At 39.5% G+C, this 22,171-nt stretch overlaps 1 pseudogene; it reads right to left on the reverse strand.

Annotated features, from left to right (window-relative positions):
* Nucleotides 1–5,890: 5,890 nt before the first annotated feature.
* The window catches only part of LOC142168187 (uncharacterized), a 33,362-nt pseudogene continuing 17,081 nt past the window's right edge, over nt 5,891–22,171 (reverse strand).

Genomic DNA, 22,171 nt, shown 5'->3' on the forward strand with positions numbered 1-22,171 from the left:
ATGACCTACGGACCTCTAAATCAACATCCAGACACGCTACTATGACCAAAATCACCATACAGAGCTATTGGAACCATCGAAACTCCATTCCTGAGTTATCTTCACACAAGTCAAACTAAGATAAACTCCTACGACTTAAACTTCCATTTTTAGGGACTATGTGTCCCATTTCACTCTAAAACTCACCCGAACCCGACACCAAGTACCCCGATATGTCATATAACCACAAAATAAAATAGAGGGAGAAATAAATAAGGGATCGGGGCTAATACTCTCATAACGTCCATCTGGGTCATTACATCCTCCCCCTCTTAAAACAAACGTTCGTCCTCGAATGAGTTTAGAGACATACCTGAAGTGGTGAAAAGATGAGGATAACAGCTACACTTATCATGCTCGGTCTCTCAAGTCATCTCCTTGGCTGGCTGACCCCTCCACGGAACCTTCACTGAATTGATGTTCTTCGACATCAACTTTCAAACCTACTTGTCCAAAATGCCCATCAGCTCCTCAACATAAGATTGATCCTTGTCCCATTGGACTGTGGTGAAGTCTAACACATGAGACAGATCTCCGTGATACTTCCGGAGCATGAAAACATGGAACACTGGATGAACTGTAGAAAGACTAGGTGGTAGTGTAAGTCTGTAAGCCATATCTCTAACCCTCTCAACAATCTCAAAAGGCCCGATATACCTAGGGCTCAACTTGCCCTTCCTCCCGAACCTCATAACACCCTTCATGGGCAAAACCCGAAGCAAGACCCGCTCCCCAACCATGAATGCAACATTGTGAACCTTTCGATCCGCATAACTCTTATGTTTGGATTGGGATGCACGAAGTTGATCCTGAATTAATTTAACCCCCTTTACGAAGCATCCTGAACCAAGTTTGTACCCAATAGTCTATCCTCACCTGACTCAAACCAACCCATAGGGGACCGACACCGCCTACCACACAAAGACACATACGGGGCCATCTGAATGCTCGACTAATAACTGTTGTTATACGCAAACTCCGCAAGTGGCAAGAATTGATCCCAAGAACCCCTAAAATCCATCACACACGCATGAAGAATATACTCCAATATCTGAATAGTGCGCTCGGACTGTCCGTCTGTCTGAGGGTGAAATGCTGTACTCAACTCCACCCGCGTGCCCAACTTATGTTGTATGGCTCTCAGCGATGTAAACTGTATACCCCGTTCAGAGATGATTGATACCGGCACACCATGAAGCCTTACAATCTCGCAAATATAAACCTGAGCTAGCTGCTCTGAAGAGTAAGTGGTCACCACTAGAATGAAATGAGCTGACTCGGTCAATCTATCCACAATCACCCATACTGCATCGAACTTCCTTTGAGTCCATGGGAGCCCAACAACAAAATCCATAGTGATCCGCTCCCATTTTTAATCCGGAATCTCTAGTTTCTGAAGTAATCCACATGGCCACTGATGGTCATACTTCACCTACTGATAATTTAGGCATCGAGCTACATATTCCACTATGTCCTTCTTCATCCGCCTCCACCAATAGTGCTGTCTCAAGTCCTGATACATCTTTGCGGCACCTAGACGAATGGAGTGCCGCGAACTGTGAGCCTCCTAGAGAATCAACTTATGCAAACCATCTATATTGGGCACACATAGCCTGCCCTGCATCTGTAATGCATTGTCATCTCCAATAGTGACCTCCTTGGCATCACAGTGCTGCACAGTATCCTTAAGGACAAGCAGATGAGGGTCATCATACCGACGCGCTTTGATACGATCATAAAGAGAAGACTGAGAAACCACTCAAGCTCGAAAACATGACATCTGGTTGGCCAAGGCCTGAACATCCAAGGCTAAAGGCCTCTCTGCTACCGGTATATATGCTAAACTGCCCAAGCTCTCTGTATTGCGACTCAAGGCATTGGCCACCACATTGGCCTTACCGGGATGATATAAAATGGTGATATCATAGTCCTTAAGCATCTCCAACCACCTCCACTGCCACAAGTTAAGATTCTTCTATTTAAATAGATGCTGTAGACTCCGGTGATCATTGTAGACCTCACAAGGGACACCGTACAAATAATGCCGCAAAATCTTCAAGGCATGAGCAATAGCTGCTAACTCGAGGTCATGGACATGATAGTTCTTTTCATGGACCTTCATCTTTCTAGACGTGTAGGCAATCACCCTACCGTCCTGCATCAACACTGCGCTGAGACCAATGCATGACATATCACAATACACTGTATATCCCAAACTAGTAGGTAGTACCAACACTGGGGTTGTAGTCAAAGCAATCTTGACCTTTTGAAAGCTCTACTCACACTCCTCGGTCCACCTGAACGGAGCACCCTTCTGGGTCAGCGTGGTCATAGGTGCTGCAATAGATGAGAAACCCTCTACAAATCAGCGGTAATACCTCGCCAAGCCAAGAAAACTCTGGATCTCTGTAGATGAGGATGGTCTGGGCCAACTCTGTACTGCTTCAATCTTCTTCGGATCTACTGTGATCCCCTCACTCGATAATACATGACCCGAAAATGCCACTGAATCTAGCTGGAATTCACAAATAGGGTTGAAATACACTATTCATCAAGTGCATGAATGTTGTTGGGGCACTGGTCAGCCTAAAAGACATCACAAGGAACTCGTAATGACCATACCGAGTCTTGAAGGCAGTCTTCGGGATATCCGGCTTTCGAATATTTAACAGATGATAGCCTGAATACAAGTCGATCTTTGAGAACACTCTAGCACCCTGAAGCTGATCAATTAGGTCATCAATACGTGGCAATGGATAACTGTTCTTCACTGTAACCTTGTTCAACTAGCGATAATCAAAACACATTCGCATAGAACCATCCTTCTTCTTTACAAATAAGACTGGAGCACCCCAAGACGACACACTCGGCCGAATGAATCCTATATCAAGAAACTCTTTCAACTCAGCTGGGGCCATATGATATGGTGGAATAGAAATAGGCTGAGTTCCTGGGAACAAATCAATACCAAAGTTGATATCTCTGTCGGGCGGCATGCCTAGAAGATCCACCGGGAATACATTTGGATAATCCCTAACTATTGAAACTGACTCGGCGGTAGGAGTATCAACACTAACATCCCTCACATATAGTTTGTGGCAATCCCTCACACTATGATGAGTATCGCCACACTCAAAATAAGCTCTCGGGGGATGTGGCTAGCTCGGTCCTGATCGGCTGGACTGACTGCTGAGAGCACCCCATTGAGGAGGTGCACTAGACAATGGCGGTGCATAATAGGGAGCCCAGGGCCTAGGAGTGGCTGGAATACCACTAGAGGCTGGAAGTGCTGAATGAACAAGGCGACTCACATAGCCTTTACCGTGACTAGCTGCAGCTGGGGCACGAGTACCACTATAAGTGCCGGACTCTCGAGACCTCTTGGTCTCTCTCTCCTCTCTCTCCCGAGTGAGCATGACCTCCAATCTCCTAGTAATCCGAACTTCCTGCTGGTATGCAATGTCCATCTCCAACTCTCGGGCCATGCTAAATTTGATACTAGGGTTGAGCCCCTCGATAAATCGACGGACCCGCTGTCTAACATTAGTAACCAAGGCTGGTGTATGTCTAGCCAAATCACTGAACCGGACCGCATACTCCGACACGGTTATAGAACCCTGGCACAACTGCTCAAACTCTACGCCATGCATCTTTGAGACTCTAGGGAACATACTCCCTCAAGAATATATCTGAGAACTGAGTCCAAGTGAGTGAAGCTGCCTCGGCCGGACTACCCAACTCATATACTCGCCACCACTGATAGGTTGCTCCTCTAAGCTAGAACGTAGTGAAAACAACCCCACCAGACTCCGCAAAATCCATAGTATGGAGGATACAATGGCACTCCTCAAGAAAACCCTGGGCATCCTGTAACGCCAAGCCACTGAAAGTAGAAGGGTGGTACTTCTTATACCTCTTAAGCCTGAGCTCCTCCTCCTCAAAAACTGCTGCCCTAACCTCGGGCTGAACTGGGGCTACCGGCTGCACTATTATGGCCTCTAGAACCTGGTCAACCTGGACCCGCTGCTCTGGGATATGGGCGATAGAAGTCGGTGCTCCTACCCCGATCTGAGATATGGCAGGAGCAAGTGGGATCAACCCTGCCTGAGCTAAAGTGCCAAACATGCTCAGAAATTGGGCGAGAGTCTCCTAAAGTGCTGGTGCGATATCAGGCAACTCAGGTTCCTACTATCCATCTGGAGCTATTGGTGGCTCCTCTGTAGCAACTCGTGAAGGTGCTCTGGCTGTACTACGTGGACGTCCTTGGCCTCTACCTCGGCCCCGGCCTCTCGCGGCTCTAGTTGGGGGCACGGGTGTCTGGTAATCTGATCCAGCTGTATGTGTCCTCGCCATCTGCGAGAGAATATAAAGACAAAAATTTAGAATCCGAAGTCAAAAATTTCGCATGATAAGCAATCAAAGAAGTAAAGCTTTACCTAACAGTTCCATAGCCTCCCGCAGATAAGTACAGACGTCTCTGTACCGATCTGCGAGAGTACTAAACCTGCTTGTGACTCATAGCACCTATGAACCTAGAGCTCTGATACCAACTTGTCACGACCCCAAATTCCCTCTGTGGAATGTCATGGCAGCACCTAGTCTCTAATACTAGGTAAGCCTAACAATATACGAAAACATTAATTAAAACGTAGAATCTAAAAACTCCAACAATTTCATAAATAGAAGCTATAGACACAATACGTACAATTCCCCAAAACCTGATGAAATGTAAGTCACATGCTCTAGATATAGTGCTGGACAACCCTATAAATCACTGTCTATAAAAGTTTGAAGAAATAAGAAAGAACATGATAGAAGGGGACTCCGAGGCCTGCGGACGCGGGCATGTGTACCTTGAAGTCTTCAATAGCAAGCTCATTGCGTTAGTGTTGGGACTGATAAAATGTACTTGGATCTGCACAAAAACATGTGCAGAAGCGTAGTATGCGTACACCATAACGGTACCCAGTAAGTGCCAAGCTTAATCTCGGTAGGGTAGTGACGAGGTCAGGTCAAGGCCCAAGATAAAATCAAAGTCCATGCCCAAGATAACATCAAAGTCTACCATACTAAGTAATAATAGATCAACTTTGGTCTCAAAACCACCAATAACAACTAAACATGACCGATACATGCAGTCCACAACAATAAAATCTCCCACAAGCGTGGACACATAAACATGAGAACTCATAGAATCATTAGGTACATCCAAATACAGAGCAAAGTAAGATGACACATATGAATAAGTGGATCCCTAATCAAATAAGACTGATGCATCTTTATGGCAAATCGGAACCATACCTTAATGACTGAGTTTGAAGCAACTGCCTCCTTCCTACCCGAAATAGCATAGAATTTGGAATGGCCTCCCTCTGTAGGGAGACTTCTACCCTCCTGTCCCCACCCCTAGCTGGCTGTGTGGGTAGAGTGGCAGGTAGGGCAACAATCATGGTCTGAGAAGTTTGTGGACCTGGCTGAATCTTTGGAGCCTGAGTAGTCTGGGAAGGTGCACCCCTCTTAAGTCTGGGGTAGTCTATATCCACGTGGCGGGTATCCCCACACTCAAAGCACGTTCTTGGTGGCGTGGCGTATGGGACAACCGGAGCATCACTAGAAGCTGGAAGTGTTGAATGAACTGGACGACTTGTATATCCCCTACCATGACGGGTTGTACCTGCAGTGTAACCACCACTAAATCCTCCCGTACCACGAGTCCTCTTGGCCTCCATGTCCTCTCTCTCACGGCCTCGCATACCCTCCAAAATTCATGCAATCTCAACCACCTGCTGATATATAGTATTTGTCTCCAACTCTCTAGCCATGTTGAATCTAGTAGTAGAGTTGAGCCCCTTTATAAATCGACGGACCCGCTCTCTGACTGTAGAAACCAAGGCAGGTGTATGTCTGGACAAATCACTGAATCGAACAGCATACTCTAAAACTGTCATAGCACCCTGGCGCAGCTGCTCAAACTCCATGCGCCACGCATCACGAATGGTCTGAGGGACAAACTCTCTTAAGAATAACTCTGAAAACTGATCCCTTGTAAGTGAAGCTGCCTCGGCTGGGCTACCCACCTCGTACGCCTGCCACCACTGATATGCTGCCCCTTTTAGCTGGAACGTAGTAAAAGCAACCCCACTCGTCTCCACAACACCCATAGTGTGGAGAATACAATGGCACTCCTCAAAATAATCATGTGCGTCCTCTGAAGCCAATCCACTGAAAGTAGGAGGGTGATACTTCTTGAACTTCTCGAGCCTAAGCTCCTCCTCCTCAGATGCTACTGACCTAACCACGGGCTGAACCTGAGTAATAGGTTGGACCGGTATAATCTCTGGGACATGATCAACCTGGACCCGCTGCTCTGGGGTACGGGCAGCGGGAGTCTGTGCTCCTCCCCTAGCCTAAGATGTGGCTGGTGCAAGTGTGTCACGACCCCAAATTCCCTCCGTAATATGTCGTGACGGCACCTGGTCTCTAAGACTAGGTAAGCCTAACAATATGCGAAAACATTAAATAAAACATAGAATCTCAAAACTTCAACTATTTCATAAATAGAAGCTATAGACACAATGCGTACAACTCCCCAAAACCTAGTGAAATGTAAGTCACAAGCTCTAGATACAGTGTTGGACAACCCTATACATCACTGTCTATAAAAGTATGAAGAAATAAGGAAGAACAGGATAGAAGGGGACTCCGAGGCCTGCGGATGCGGGCATGTGTACCTTGAAGTCTCTAATAGCAAGCTCAGTGCGCTAGTGCTGGGACTGATAAGATGTACCTAGATCAGCACAAAAACATGTGCAGAAGCGTAGTATGAGTACACCATAATGGTACCCAGTAAGTGTCAAGACTAACCTCAGTAGGGTAGTGACGAGGTCAGGTCAAAGCCCTACTGGAGATAATAAGAAATAATACAGAAGACATAACGATATAATGATAATGACAAAGAAAGTGATACAATAAAGAATCTACGGAAAATTAACAACACGGAATTAAGGCAGTTAATACAACACGAAAGGAAACAAGGGTTTTACATGTTAAGGAAACAACAACCAAAACACATATGACAAATAGAGAAAGATTAATAGGGGGCCATACCTAGGTACCGCCTCGTAGTCCCAAATCATAAAAATAACACACAATCTTTCTTTATATCACCGCAGAGCCTTTATATTTAGTTTTGAAAATCATTTTACCCCGTATTTTAGCCCACTTTATCACACCGCATGGCTTCTAGTAGTTCCCCTATTAGCCACGCATATCAAGCTTATCTTATCTCACCGCATGCGTTTCAACACCCAGACCTTATACCACTGCATGCGTATCAATAGTAACCACGGCACGACAGAAACCTCATGCAAACAACCAAACAATCCTCTCAATAAAAACACGAATGCCAAAACATAACAACTAAAAAAAATATATTTCACAACTTACACTTTGCCTCAATAGAAACCATGACCTTTGCAACTCAATACCAAACTCAACAGCAAAATACTCCAAGAATAGCAATTTCAAGTAAGGGTTCAACAGTTAAATAATGAATACAGAATAAAAGAAAATAAGTAATTCAACTAAACATGTAGGGAAATTTGCAAATAAGAGATACAACAAATAGACATATGAAATTAGACTAAACATGATGTCTATAACATATTAAAGTAACCTAATTAAAGAATGAAAGGAAACTACATAGCAGAAATCCAGAAATTTCACATTTAGCTCGTGTACGCACTCGTCACCTCGCGCACACGGATTTCACATTTCACAATCATCACAACAATACCAAATTCTAAGGGGAATTTTCCACACACAAGGTTAGACAAGTCACTTACCTCAAACCACGCTAAATTAATCAATTAGAAGGCCTTTCTCTCGATTTTGCAACTCCAAATGGCTCGAATCTAGCCAAAATAATTTCATACTATAAATATAACTATAGGAAATTAATTTAAATAATGAAATTATGATCTTAGCAAAGAATTAAAATATCGCCCCAAAAGGTCCACCCGGGACTGCATCTCAGAAACCGACCAAAATTATGAAATTTAAACACCCATTCGATATCGAGTCCAACCATACAAGAATTATCCAAATCCGACCTCATTTCGCCTTTCAAAACCCAAAAACTTAGTCTAAGAACTACGACACTTTCCCCCAATTTTCCCAACTCAAATCCTTAATTACATGCTAATAATAATGATAGACTAATATAATTTAACCAAAATCGAGTCAAGAATTCTTACCCCAACAATTTCTCCGAAAATCCCTCGAAATTTTGCCTCAAACCGAGCTCCCAAAATTCCAAAATGAATTATGAAATCAAGCCCTCGAATCTCCCTTTTTTCTTCCCAGCGATCCTCGCATATGCGGCCCTTGTACCGCTTCTGCGACGCCGCACCTGCAGAAAAACCATCGCAGGTGCGGAGTCCACTTAAGTCTAGGGGTTCCGCTTCTGCGGTCCTTGGCTCGCACTTGCGAATCTGCTTCTGCGATGAAGGAGACCGCACCTGCGGTCCTGCCCCTCCTCAAATTCTGCTTCTGCGGAGAAAAGAGTCGCGCCTGCGGAAGCGCATCTTCGCTCAAACGTCTGCACTTGCGAACCTAGGCCTGGGTTAACTCCTCTGCTTCTGCGATCACCAAGGCACACCTATGAGACCGCACCTGCGGCTAGACCCTCCGCAGGTGCGAAGACACTAGAACAATATCACTTCTGCAATTCCCTAGGTTCAAAAATGATCCGATTTCCATCCGATTCACACCTAGGGCCCCCAGGACCCCGTCCGAATATACCAACAAGTTCCAAAACACATAACAGATCTACTCGAGTCCACAAATCACATCAAACAACAAAAATTCTATGAATTACAAACCAAATTTAGGCCTATGAACTATGAACTTCCGAATTCCGAAACCCACGCCGATTCATACTAAAACAACTCCGATTGATACCGAATTTTGCACACAAGTCATAAATAACAATACGGACCTATTCCAACTTCCATAATTGAAATCCAACCTCGATATCAAAAAGTCCACTCCCGGTCAAACTTTCCAAAATCTTCCAACTTTCCAACTTTCGCCAAATCTTGCCGAAATGACCTACGAGCCTCCAAATCAACATCCGGATGTGCTCTTAAGACCAAAATCACCATACAGAGCTATTGGAACCATCAAAACTCTATTACGGAGTCATCTTCACATAAGATAAACTACGATGAACTCCTACGGCTTAACCTTCCAACTTAGGAACTACGTGTTCCATTTCACTTCGAAACTCACCCGAAACCAAAATCAAACACCCCGGCGAGTCAGAAACCACAATATAACATAGAGGGATCATAAATTAGGGGATTGAGGTTAAAATACTCAAAATGATCAGCCGGGTCATTACAAAGTAGGATCAACCCTGCCTGAGCTAAGGTACCAAACATGCTCAAGAACTGTGAGATGGTCTCCTGAAGTGTTGGGGTGGAAACTAGCACGTCGGGTGTCTGTCCCCCAACTGGAGCTACTGGTGTATCCTCTGTTGCAGCTCGAGTAGGTTCTCTGTCTATACCATGTGCCCCTCCTCGGCCTCTGCCCTGGCCCCAGCCTCTCGCGGCTCTAGTAGGGGGCGCGAGTTTCTAATCGTCGGATCCTACAGTACGTGTCCTCGCCATCTGTGAGAGAATAAAAAGTCAAGGATTCAGTTTTCGAAGCCAACCAATTCACACGACAAGGAATCAGAGAAGTGAAGTTTTCCTAATAGTTCTGTAGCCTCTCGATGATAAGTACAAACGTCTCCGTACAGATCCACAAGAATCTACTAAACCTGCATATGACTCGTAGCGCCTATGAACCTAGAGCTCTGATACCAACTTGTCACGACCCCAATTTCCTTCCGTAGGATGTCGTGATGGCTACAAATAATAATAACTTGGCAGAAATAATTTATCAAAATACTAAAACAAAGCTAAATACTGATATAACCTTCCGAATAAAAACATAATCTCAACAGTACGCTCCTTAAAATCGGTGGAACTGAGTCATAAGCTCTATAGAGTAATCTAGTATAACTACCACATCACTGTTTGAAAGAACTACAACAATAAGCAGAATAAAAGGGAAAGTGACTCCGAGGCTTGCGGACGTGGATCGGGTATACCTTGAAGTCTCCCAAGCAGCAACTACAAACAATCTCTAACGACCGGTACGAGCAGACATACCTGGATCTACACAAAAAATGTGTAGAAGCATAGTATGAGTACACCACAATGGTACCCAGTAAGTATCAAGCCTAACCTTAGTAGAGTAGTGACGAGGCCAGGTCAAGACACCTATTAGGATATAAATAAACAGTATGAAAATATAGTACGTATATGTAATGGAAAGTCAGGAAATAACTGATACGAAACAAGACAATAACATGAACTAGCACCGCAAGTTAAACATGAAAATAGCATAAAAGAAGCAACTAAAAAGGCTACAATGATCATATACGGACAACAATCTTCTAGAACAATAAAGGATGAGACAACAATAAATGTTCCCACCAAAATTCTTTACAACATGAAGTAAACAGCAAGAATTACAACGAGGTATTGCCTCATGTAAAATGAAATCAAAACCGAGGTACCACCTCGTATAATCAAGAATCACAACCGAGGTACCACCTCATATTCACATTTCTCAATTTCAATCACAATATTTCCTTATACCGCCGCGTGAGCCTTACATTTGAAATAGGTTTTGAAAATAATTTTTCTAGAAATAGCTACACGCACTTTATCCCACCTTATGATGCTGCGTGGCTTCATGTAGTTTCCCTACAAGTAACACGCAAATAAGTCCTACCTTATACCGCCGCACACACGTTAATATCACATTACAATAACAACTCGCACCACATATGCCAATATATCACAATTTACCAACAATCCACAATATAAATATTTCCACAATAATAGCCCACGGCTCCACCACAACTGGTACAAGAATATCAACAACAACAATAAATGTAAAATGCTCAAAAGAAGATGTTTCAACAATAACAATTTCGTCTCAATGTGATAACAACTTTCATAACTTCAACACAAATAACTCAACAATGAGAGAAAATGCGTAACCCCGATGTTAAATAAGAATAAGTCACAATGGAAGAGATAACATGTAGCAATGATTTCAAATGATGAGAATCAATAATGAAAGATATAACATGAACAATAATTTCAAATAATGGTATTCAACAATTAAAATGGTAACATGAACAACAACTTCAATTAATATTAGTCAACAATGAAAGAGATAGTATATATAGTGATTTCAAATAATGATATCAACAATGAAGAGATAACGTGCAACAATAAAAGAGGCAACAAGTTCAACTAAAGCACGGGAGCAATTTATCAATTAAGAGGTAGCACAAGTGTTAACGAAATTATTTAAGGCATGTAAGGATAGACTAACACAAGCAAAAATAGATTGACTAAAAGAATTAAAATATGATATGGCATTTTAATTAAAGCATGGAAATAGTCTAAGTAGCCTAAACCGGTCAAATACCACGTACAACTCGTGTACCCACTCGTCACCTTGCGTACAAGAATTTAGCATAGCACAATTGAATCAAACAATACCAATCCTAAGGGGTAGTTCTCCCACACGAAGTTAGGTAAGACACTTACCTCAACTAGGCCAATTCAACACTCGAAAATAGATTTTCCCTTAAAATTCGCCTCCACACGGCTCAAATCTAACCAAAATCGACTCAATATCATCAAACAATGCTAGGGAATTCAATTGCAATAGATAAAGCTAAGATCTTTATACTTTTCTCAAAAAGTCAACAAAAATCAACCCGGAGCCCGCCCGGTCAAAACCCCGGTCCAATGATAGATTGCTTCTATCCATGACCCCACGAGTTCATATGTGTGATTAGTTTCAAAATTCGAGTCAAAATCGACTCTCAAAACTCAATTTCTTATTTTTCAAAAACTTGACAAAGTTTCACAAAGTTTCACTTTGATTCACATGATTTTGATGTTAAAATCTAAGATATGTTGATGGAATATGATTAGAAATAGATTAGAATCACACACCCAAGGTTTGTAGGTGAAAATCCCCTCTCAAAATCACCTCCTACCGAGTCTAGGGTTCAAAAATGAGAGAATGAGTTCAAAAATCCCATCTCCCAGCCCTTTAACTAACTGCAAATGTCGCATTTGCGACACAAGGTTTGCATTTGCAAACCCTCGCAATTGCGGACCAGGGCTCGCATTTGCGAACCCTGACAGACTGAGCATTCATCGCAATTGCGAACTGGAGGGACATTGCAAAAGCGAACAACAGCTCGCAAATGCGAACTTAGCTAGAATCCTGTTGGCTTCACAAATGCGAAGGGGAGGTCGCATTTGCGATAACTGCCACCTTCTGTCACCTTCACAATTCCGACTCTGATGTTCGCAATTGTGACACCAGAGCAACAAACATCAGATTTTGCCAACTTCACTCCGAAAAATTCCGGAACATGTCCGAAACTCATTCGAGCCCTCGGGGCTCCAAACCAAACATCCACACAAGTCTAGAAATATCATATGAACTCACTCGTGCGATCAAAACACAAAAATAACATCTAAAACTACGAATTGAACTCTAAAATGCATGAAATTCAAGGAAATTTTCAAGAACTTCTAGAATTACAACTAAACGTTTGAATCCTATCAAATCAATAAAATCAAATTTTGCAGACAAGTTATAAATACCATAACTGACCTATTCCAAGTCCCAAAATCAAATTCTGAGCTCGATAGCTAGAACTCAACCTATGGTCAAACGTTTCAACTTCTAATTGCCAAATTTCGGCAAATCAACACAAATCAACCCACATATTTCCAAAATCAATTTCGGGCATACGTCCAAGTCCGAAATCACGATACGAAGCTATCGGAGATATCAAAACATAGTTCCTGGGTCATTTTTATAAAAGTCAAAGTTTGATTAATATTTTCTAATTTAAACTTCTAAGTAAAAAATCAAGGGTCCAAATCAGCCCGAAAGTTTTCCAGAACGAAACTAACCGACCTTGCAATTCATAAAATCGTAAACACACAAGTGTGGAGCAATAGAAGGGTAATATGGCGCAATTACACAAAACAATCGATCGGGTCATTACAAGTTTGGAGTCAAAATTCATTATCAATGATATACAAGAGTAAAAACAAATTAGGCAAAAAGGATTTGTTTCAATGGGTATAGTTGAATTCATTGAAAATATATAGATGAGGCAATATACAAGATTTAAGCAAATATTGAAGGTGATTTGGACTAGTTTGGTATCAAACGTTGTAGTTAAAATCGAGTTTAAAAAAATCTTCTACGACATATGTATCAAACACGTATCATGCATGTATCCCACATACATTTGTACATGGATATATATGTTATACATATTTGATACATATATTATACATAAGTGATACATAACTTATACACAATATGATATACATATCATCTTTTTTCCATATTCATCTTCTATTTCGAATTTTCAATTCAAACCACCTCAAAACCCTACCAAATCATCCAAAAAATGAGATTCAAACTCCTTAAGATGTACCCAATATATTTCAAAATACACCCACTCAAAAAAAGGAGCAAAATTAGACCTTTTTTGGCTACAAATAGCCAATTGGCTAATATTGATTAATTTGGCTAATATTGGTTGTATTTTATGAATTGACCAATTTTTGTAATAATTAACTTATGGGCGGACATAACTGGTAATTTTCCTTATGAGAATAATGTAGGAAAAACTACCCAATATGTCAGTTTACAAATAATTTCCATCAAAACTAGCCCAAAGCAAAATATATACCAGAAAAGGCCCAAATGTCATTTTAATCCAAATAATTATCAATTAATGTCAGTTTGTAAAGCATCCATTATTTTGACGACGTACACACTTGAACAATATATTTAACATGGTTTCAAACACAATTATTAAATTACTATTAAATGTTAGTTTTCTGGATTGGATCGAAGGATTAAACTTTAAAGGATATAGACAGTCATTAAAGCTTGCTTAAATTTGAATTCAAAAATTTGAGTTTTCAAAATTGAAATTTATTTCGAATGAGTATTGTTGGAATAGATTAAGTTCATCTTAAGGAATGTGAATTTCAACTTTGAGACGATTTGGTGAAGATTTTAGGTGGTTTGAATCAAAATTTGAACTAAATTCGAAGAACACAAGATGAACATGGAAGAAGATGATATGTGTATCTCACTATGTATCTCCTGTATATCGTTTGTGTATCAAATATGTATATCTTCTATATCTCCTATATATCCATATAAACATGTATGTGAGATACATGCTTGATACATATGTTGTAAAAAAGTTTTTAAACTCGATTTCAACTATGAATTTTGACCCAAAACTAGTCCAAAGCACACTCAAATCTTCCTCAAATTTTATATATTGATTTATCTATTTGTTTTCACTAAAGTTCAACCATACCCATTGAAAATGATTCCTTTTTTGCTATGTTTTTAGAATGTTGTATATTGTTTTTCTTTGTGTTTCGTCACCTTGTTTGCTACCTCATCCATAAAATTTCCTTTATGTCTTGCATCTAATGTTGCTGATCATGATTAAAAATATAAAAGGAGATCTTTTCATGTGATTCTCGGAGGAAAGAATCTTTATTTATCTAAGATGTATCTCACAAGATAAACATGGAAGAAGATGATATGTGTATCTCCTGTATATCGTTTATGTATCACTTGTGTATCAAATATGTATCTCTTCTATATCTCCTATATATCACATGTGAGATACATGTTTGATACATATATCGTAGAAAACTTTTTAAACTCGATTTGAATTACGAATTTTGACCCAAAACTAGTCCAAAGTACCCCAAATCTTCCTCAAATTTTATATATTGATTCATCTATTTATTTTTACTGAAGTTCAACCATATCCATTGAAAAAGATTCCTTTTTTGCTAAGTTTTTTGGAATATTGTATATTTATTTCTTTGTGTTTCGTCACTTTGTTTGCTACCTCATCCATAAAATTTCCTTTCCGTCTTGCATCTAATGTTGCTGATCATGCTTAAACATATGTAAGGAGATATTTTCATGTGATTCTTGGAGGAAAGAATCTTTATTTATCTAGATTTTTAATTTTTATATACGCTTGGCTAGTTTTGATAAGTTTGTGATTAACCGCTAAAAGTTGGTAAGTTTGGGCATATTTTGGATATTTTCGTAAGAGTCCCAGTAATGTATACTTTCCACTAGAATATAGTCTTAAGGTACGCGCTTTGCACATGTACCTCGTCTTAAGAAGTACAATTTTCTTTAAAAAAAAAAATCACATAAATAAATTATTTTTGAAAATTGTATTTGAGTTATCTAATAAAAGTTAAACAAAAAGTTGTAAAATTATTAAAATGATTGTCAATCCTAAAGTTGCCTTAATAAAGAAAGAAGCTCTACCCTACAAAAGTCCTTAAAGTCCTAGAATTTTGTTCTGCTAAAAAATAAATTATTAATCATAATTATGATATTATCCAACATGATTTTCACTTATGAAAGGTAAAGGTTAGTCAACAACTCATGCCATGATTTTGTATTTATTTATAATAGTATTTGTAAAGATACATAGATTAGTGTGATGACCCGATATGATATTTCGAGATTTAGCCTCTATTCCCATATTCTGAGACCTCGATTAATTTTGTTTAGAGTTTCTCAATTTGCGTGCATAGTCCATGTCTTATTCCAAAAAATCTTTATGTGAAAAATGAAAGAAAATGTGAATTTTTATCTTTAAAATGACTTGAGTTGACTGCGATTAATATTTTGTATAAACGGACTCGGATCAGTATTTTGATGGTCATTATGTGTCGGTATCATGATTTGGGACTTGGGCGTATGCCTGGAATTAAATTCGGAAGTCCCAAACTTGTTTTGACTCATTTTGTCGAAAACTAGCAACTTTGAAAGTTGAAGAATTACAAGGTTTGACTGAAATTTGACTTCTTAGCTAACAGATTCAGATTTTGATGTTAAAGCTTGGAATAGTTCTGTATTGCTATTATAAACTTGTTTGTAAAATTTGGTTCAATTCGGAATTGATTTGACATGATTCAGACACTTAAATGTGGTTATAGTGTTCTTGAGTTTCATTTTGAAAGTTCATTCGTTTTGAGATTGATTTATAGGTTTAGATATTATTTTGGTGATTTGATTGCGCGAGCAAGTTCGTATGATGTTATTACACTTTTGTGCATGTTTATTTTTGAGCCCGAGGGGCTCGAGTGAGTTTCAGACATATTTTAGATGAGTTTTGCTTAGGAGAAGTCTGCCGGTGCAATACCAGTTCTGGTGTTCTGTTGCAGATCTCGCAATTACGAGCCTCACTTTTGAGAAGAATTAATCGCATTTGCGAGCATGGGCTGGGATGGGTGAATCTCACATTTGCGAGAAATAGTTCGCATTTGCGAACAGTGGACCTTCGCATTTGCGAAGGAAGTGGTCGCAATTGCAATCACTGACCACCAGTGTACTGCTTCGCATTTGCGAAGTTATGGGTCGCATTTGTGATGGTTCTGGGTTTGCATTGCGACCTCAATGTCGCATTTGCAGCTTTTGCTCTTCTGTGACAGAGTTCGCATTTGCGATGTTCGCAATTGCGAACAAAACATCGAAATTGCGACATCTGCAACTGGGTAAAAGAGGGAAAAAATGAGACTTAGCTAATTTCTCATAGTTTCTCGACCCTAAACATCCTAGAGGCGATTTTGCAAGAGACATTTCTTCCTAAATTCATTGGTTAGTGACTTTAATCCATTTCTTTTCAATTACCCATTACATTTCATGAGATTTCAACATCAAAGTTAGGATTTCCATGGTGAAAATTAGGGATTTGGGTAGAATTGGGGATTTTTATAAAAATGAGATTTAGACCTCTAATTGGGGTCGAATTTCGAAACAAATTACATAACCGAGCTCGGGGGTGAATGGGTAATCAGGTTTTGGTCTGAATCTTAATTTTGACCAAGCGATCCCGGGGTTGACGTTTGTTGACTTTTTAAAAAATGACCTAAATTGAACCTCTTTCATTTGTGGGTAGTTTCTAAAGCTTATTTTGAATCATTTGGTTAATAATTTGCTAGATTTGATTTCTTTGGAGGCTTGTTCAAAAGGCAAGGCCGTGATTGATTGATTGCTTGAGTTGCGGAATGAGGTAAGTGTTGGGTCTAACCTTGATTTGAGGGAATTAGGAATTCTTGAACTACATGTTATGTGAATTACGTGTAAAACGGCGTTTATGCGAGGTGACGAGTGTATATGCGCCGTTGTGTTACTTGCTTCCATGTTTTCGTTGCTTCATAGTATATCTTGTTACATGCCTTAATTGCTACATGCTTATTTGACTTCCATGCAATAATTGTTACTTTTCATTTAGCTATTCTTGTATTTAATTGTCCGTCCCTTCCATAATTTCAATGCTTATTTGCTACTTGTCTCTAATTGCTTTTCTGACATATCTAAATTGTCCTATGTCTTGCTTGTCTTATAGTTTCGTAATATTTGTTGCCTTCAATTATGTAGTTTCATTTGTATTAGTTGTTAAATGGGTAGATATCGTGGAGTGGTAAGGTTGAGACATTTGAGTTGTTCGAGATTCGTTGATTATCATGTTATCCTCCATTGTTTCGTACATTTACTCTTTTGATGTAGAATTGCTTCTAAATTTTGGTTGATGATTTGCTATTGTTGATTGATTTGTTTGGGGAGCAGGTTGTACGCCGCAACGGAAATTGAAAGGTAATGAATTGAAATGGTGAAATAAGGACGGATTATGATATTGACAGATGATTATATGGTTGGATCGGGTTGCGCACTGCAACGGATTGTTTAAAGTTGATATTGTGGCATCGGGTACACGCCGCAACATATTTTTTAAAAATTATATTTGTTTGTGATTGTTGGATTTGCCTTGGTATTCGAGATGAGTTTATGTGACTCGTTATTCTGGGCTCTCTGGTAGTTAAATTTTGAGTTCGTTATTATGAAGTAATTGTTTCATTTCAGTTCATGTCTTTTCTATTATTATTGCGCACATGTTATTGTAAGTGACCCGCCTTAGCCTTGTCACTAATTCGTCGAGGTTAGGCTCGACACTTACAGAGTACATGGGGTCGGTTGTACTCATACTACACTCTGCACCTTTTGTGCAGATACCGGAGTTGGTCCCAACGGCGTTCAATAGACTTGCTCGGATCTAGATATCATTGGAGACTTGAGATATAGCTGCATGGCGTCCGCAACCCTGAAGTCCCCTTCTACTTCATTCTAGCTGTTTATTTTGATTCAAACAGTTATGTTTATTTTAGATCATTATCTGTAGTATTTTAAATGTTCATGTATTCGTGACACCAGTTCCAGGATTTGTATATGGATTTCGTCACTCATTAGTTTATTTCCGTATTTCAGACTATTCAGTTTTATTATTTTCATTTAATTTGGAAATTGTTAAAAATGGTTAATATATATATATATATATATATATATATATATATATATATATATATATATATATATATATAGCTAACGTTGGCTTGCCTAGCATGTGAAATGTTAGACGCCATCACGATCCCGAGGGTGGAATTCCGGATTGTGACAATTAGACTCGTATATATGAGAAATGATGCTGATATTGATCCTTAAATCACATTCTATAAATAAAATTTTAAATGTTAATATAATTTTTTAACAGAATTTATTTTTTGAAGGAATAACTTAGTTTTTAATGCTATAAATTAAAAGTGGATAAGTCGACCGACTTTAACTATGTGGCAATTAACATCATATAAATTATTCCATAAATTTTTATGTTGTTAGGTACCTTAAATATTTATATTTGTTGTTAGATTTATTTCTATAACATTAGTAGTTATTATTATCAATATTGAGTATAATCATTTTAAAATCAGGTAAATAAATATTGGTATAAAATATGTTTGAGTTATTCAATAAAAAAAAATTTAAATTCTTAAATGATGTTAATTATAAAAACCTATACTTAATATGTAGGCATAAATCTCGTAAAAATACTCCATAGTGTTCAAATAATGTTGTGACATTAAAAATCAAGAGAAAAGACAATAGAAAGCGAAAATCTCTCTAAAATTATTCCCTCCCCCCCTAAGATGGCCCCATCACCACCCCTCGTACAAGACCAAATACCACCATTAGCACTAAAACCCCCGACCCACCGGATACTAGTTCAACACCAATGGAAGTTGAACCAACTCAAAAGGAAAAAATGAACACCTTTAAGGAGATACTTTTGGAACATAACTTGACAAAGTCAAGTGTTTACCACACTCAGTACCACCAAACAGAGGCAGTGGCCAACTCAACCACCATTTATGACATCACTGGGCACATCATTCTCAGCCAAGAACAAAAAGCTAGGCTCTACCACCCTTGGCGTTTCTCTATCATCGTTAAGATTTTTGGCAAAAATATCACGATCCAAAACCCGCTATAGGCCGTGATGACACCCAACATCGCCGTTAGGCAAGCCAACGGTGAACTACCAACTCATTTATTCATTTCATTAATTTTGAAATCATTAATTTTATTAAATAAAGAAATTTGTACATTTAGAATCATGAATACATACACAAATTAGTAAAATTATAAAGGTGAAAGGTGACAATGTTGTGCAATCCCGTAAAATATCAACTAAAATATCCCAAAATTCGGTGTCACAAGTGCATGCGCATCTGCAAGAGTACAATAATAATAATACAATGTATATCTAAAATATGAAATAGACAGGATAAAGTAAATAAATAAGATGGAGACCCCGAGGGTTGCAGTGCGTAGCATAGAAAGAAACTCACCATAAAGTCCCCTCAGAAGTTGCGCCTACGTGCCAGGATGACCACCAAATGAACCAGCCAGATCATGCACGTGTAGCGCAGAAGTGTAGCATGAGTACGTAAATTAACGCATACCCATTAAATATCTAGCCTAACCCCGGAGAATTAGTGATAAGGGGTCGACATCGACACTTACTAGCGGTCCAATAAATAAAGTGCAGGAATCATAGGAAGGCATGATATACAACAAGATCAATAGGGCAAGGAACAATAGATAACAAAATCCGTCATCAAAATATCATTAGTTTAAAATCCCCAGGTGCCACATGCTATCTCAACAATATAAGAACCATCAACTAAATATCCGATCTGAGGTCATAGAGAAATATCATGAAATTTCCAAGTTCAATAAAGAGGGTAATCTCGTGGGTAATCAGACTTCTAACGCTTTTACGCACGAATTATGCCGAGGTCGTTTGGCCCGATCCATATAGTCGTGTACATACACTGCCGAGGTCGTATGACCTGATCCATGGATGCATCTCATATATACATATATTGCCAAGACGTTCGGCCCGATCCCCAGGACGAGAAGAAACTTATCGAACTATGAGCTACGCCTAAGTAATCATGACTTTTTAGCAATTTTTGAATATCTTGCCAACAACTCAAGGTAATGAGATTCGATCTAACATGATCTCCAATTACATTTCATTTATAAATCTTAGGTAATTAAATTAACAAATTGAATTCAGATAATACAAGTGTTGCATGATAAAACCCTACGTTTACCCGGACATATTATGATATTAGCTAGTGCGGACTCTCGTCTCCTCATGCGTACGTGGCCCCACAATAAGTAGCACATAACAAATACACACCTACGGGGTAGTTTCCCCCTCACAAGGTTAGACAAGAGACTTACCTCGCTCCGAAGTTCCAATAACCGGCTCCAATGCCTCTCTAACTCCTCAATTCAAAGCCAAACGATCCGAAACTAGTTAAACAATATGCAAACCAATAAAAATATACTCCAACACTCATAAGTAATTAATTTATAATAATTTCCAACTCCGCTCGAAGAGTCAACAAAGTCAACCATGGGGCCTACGTGCCCGGATTCAGAAAATATTCGAAGATAAACTTTACCCATAACGCCACGAACTCAAATATATGATTTATTCCAAATTCCTTGTCCAATTTCATGGTCAAAATCAAAAAATATAATTTTTAGGTTTTTCTTCAAAAATCCCACAATTTCCACAAATTTCCATGTTAAATCCTTGTAGAATCCATGTAATTAACTTATAATATGTGTGAATTATTTACCTTGCAATAGATGATGAAAATCTCCCCTTGAAGCGCTCCAAATATTGCCCAAACCATGTGGGAAGTGGAAGAAATGAGCGTAAACCCGAAATAAATTGAAGTTTTCCTAGGCCCTTCCTCTTCGCAATCACGGAAGTACCCTCGCGACCGCGAAGGCCAAAAATCTACTTATCATAAATCCTTCTTCGCGTTCGCGATGCCTCCATGTCCTGATGCTTCGCGTTCACTTAGCCGCGTTCGCGAAGGCTTAACACCTCCAGGCCCCCAGTTCACCATCCTTCTACGCGTTCGTGACTCCCTGTCGCGTTTGCGAAGGGAACCTCAGTTTTTTCTCCGCGTTCGCGACCCATGTGTTGTGTTTTCTATGAACAAATTCCCAGCAGCCAAAAATCCTTTTTCGCGAATGCGTGAGACCCTTCGCATTTGCGAAGAACAAAACCAGTCTCCAGCACCAGCAGTTGCAAAACAAGGAAAAATGATCCTAAACCACTCCGAATCACCCCCGAGGCACTCGGGACCCCATTCAATCACACCAACAAGTCCCAATACCTTATCCATAGTTATCCAAAGGCTCGAATAAAAACACGAATCGATGATCAAAATCCTTCTTTCATCTTTCCAACATTCAAACTTTGATAAACGTGTACGAATCATATCTAAACATTCCAGAATGACGTCAAACTTTATGTACAAGTAAAAAATCATAATACAAACCTATTCCAAGGCTCGAAACCCCAAACAGATATCGATAACACCAAATTCCACTTCAAATCAACCTTAGGAAATTTTTAAACTTTCAAAATGCCAACTTTTCATAATAAGCCCGAAATGCTCCTGGACCACCCGATACTCAACCCGAACATACGCCCAAGTCCTAAATCATCGTACGAATCTATTGGAACCTTCAA

The sequence above is a fragment of the Nicotiana tabacum genome, chromosome 13 (genome assembly GCF_000715075.1).
Source record: "Nicotiana tabacum cultivar K326 chromosome 13, ASM71507v2, whole genome shotgun sequence".
Lineage (NCBI taxonomy): Eukaryota > Viridiplantae > Streptophyta > Magnoliopsida > Solanales > Solanaceae > Nicotiana > Nicotiana tabacum.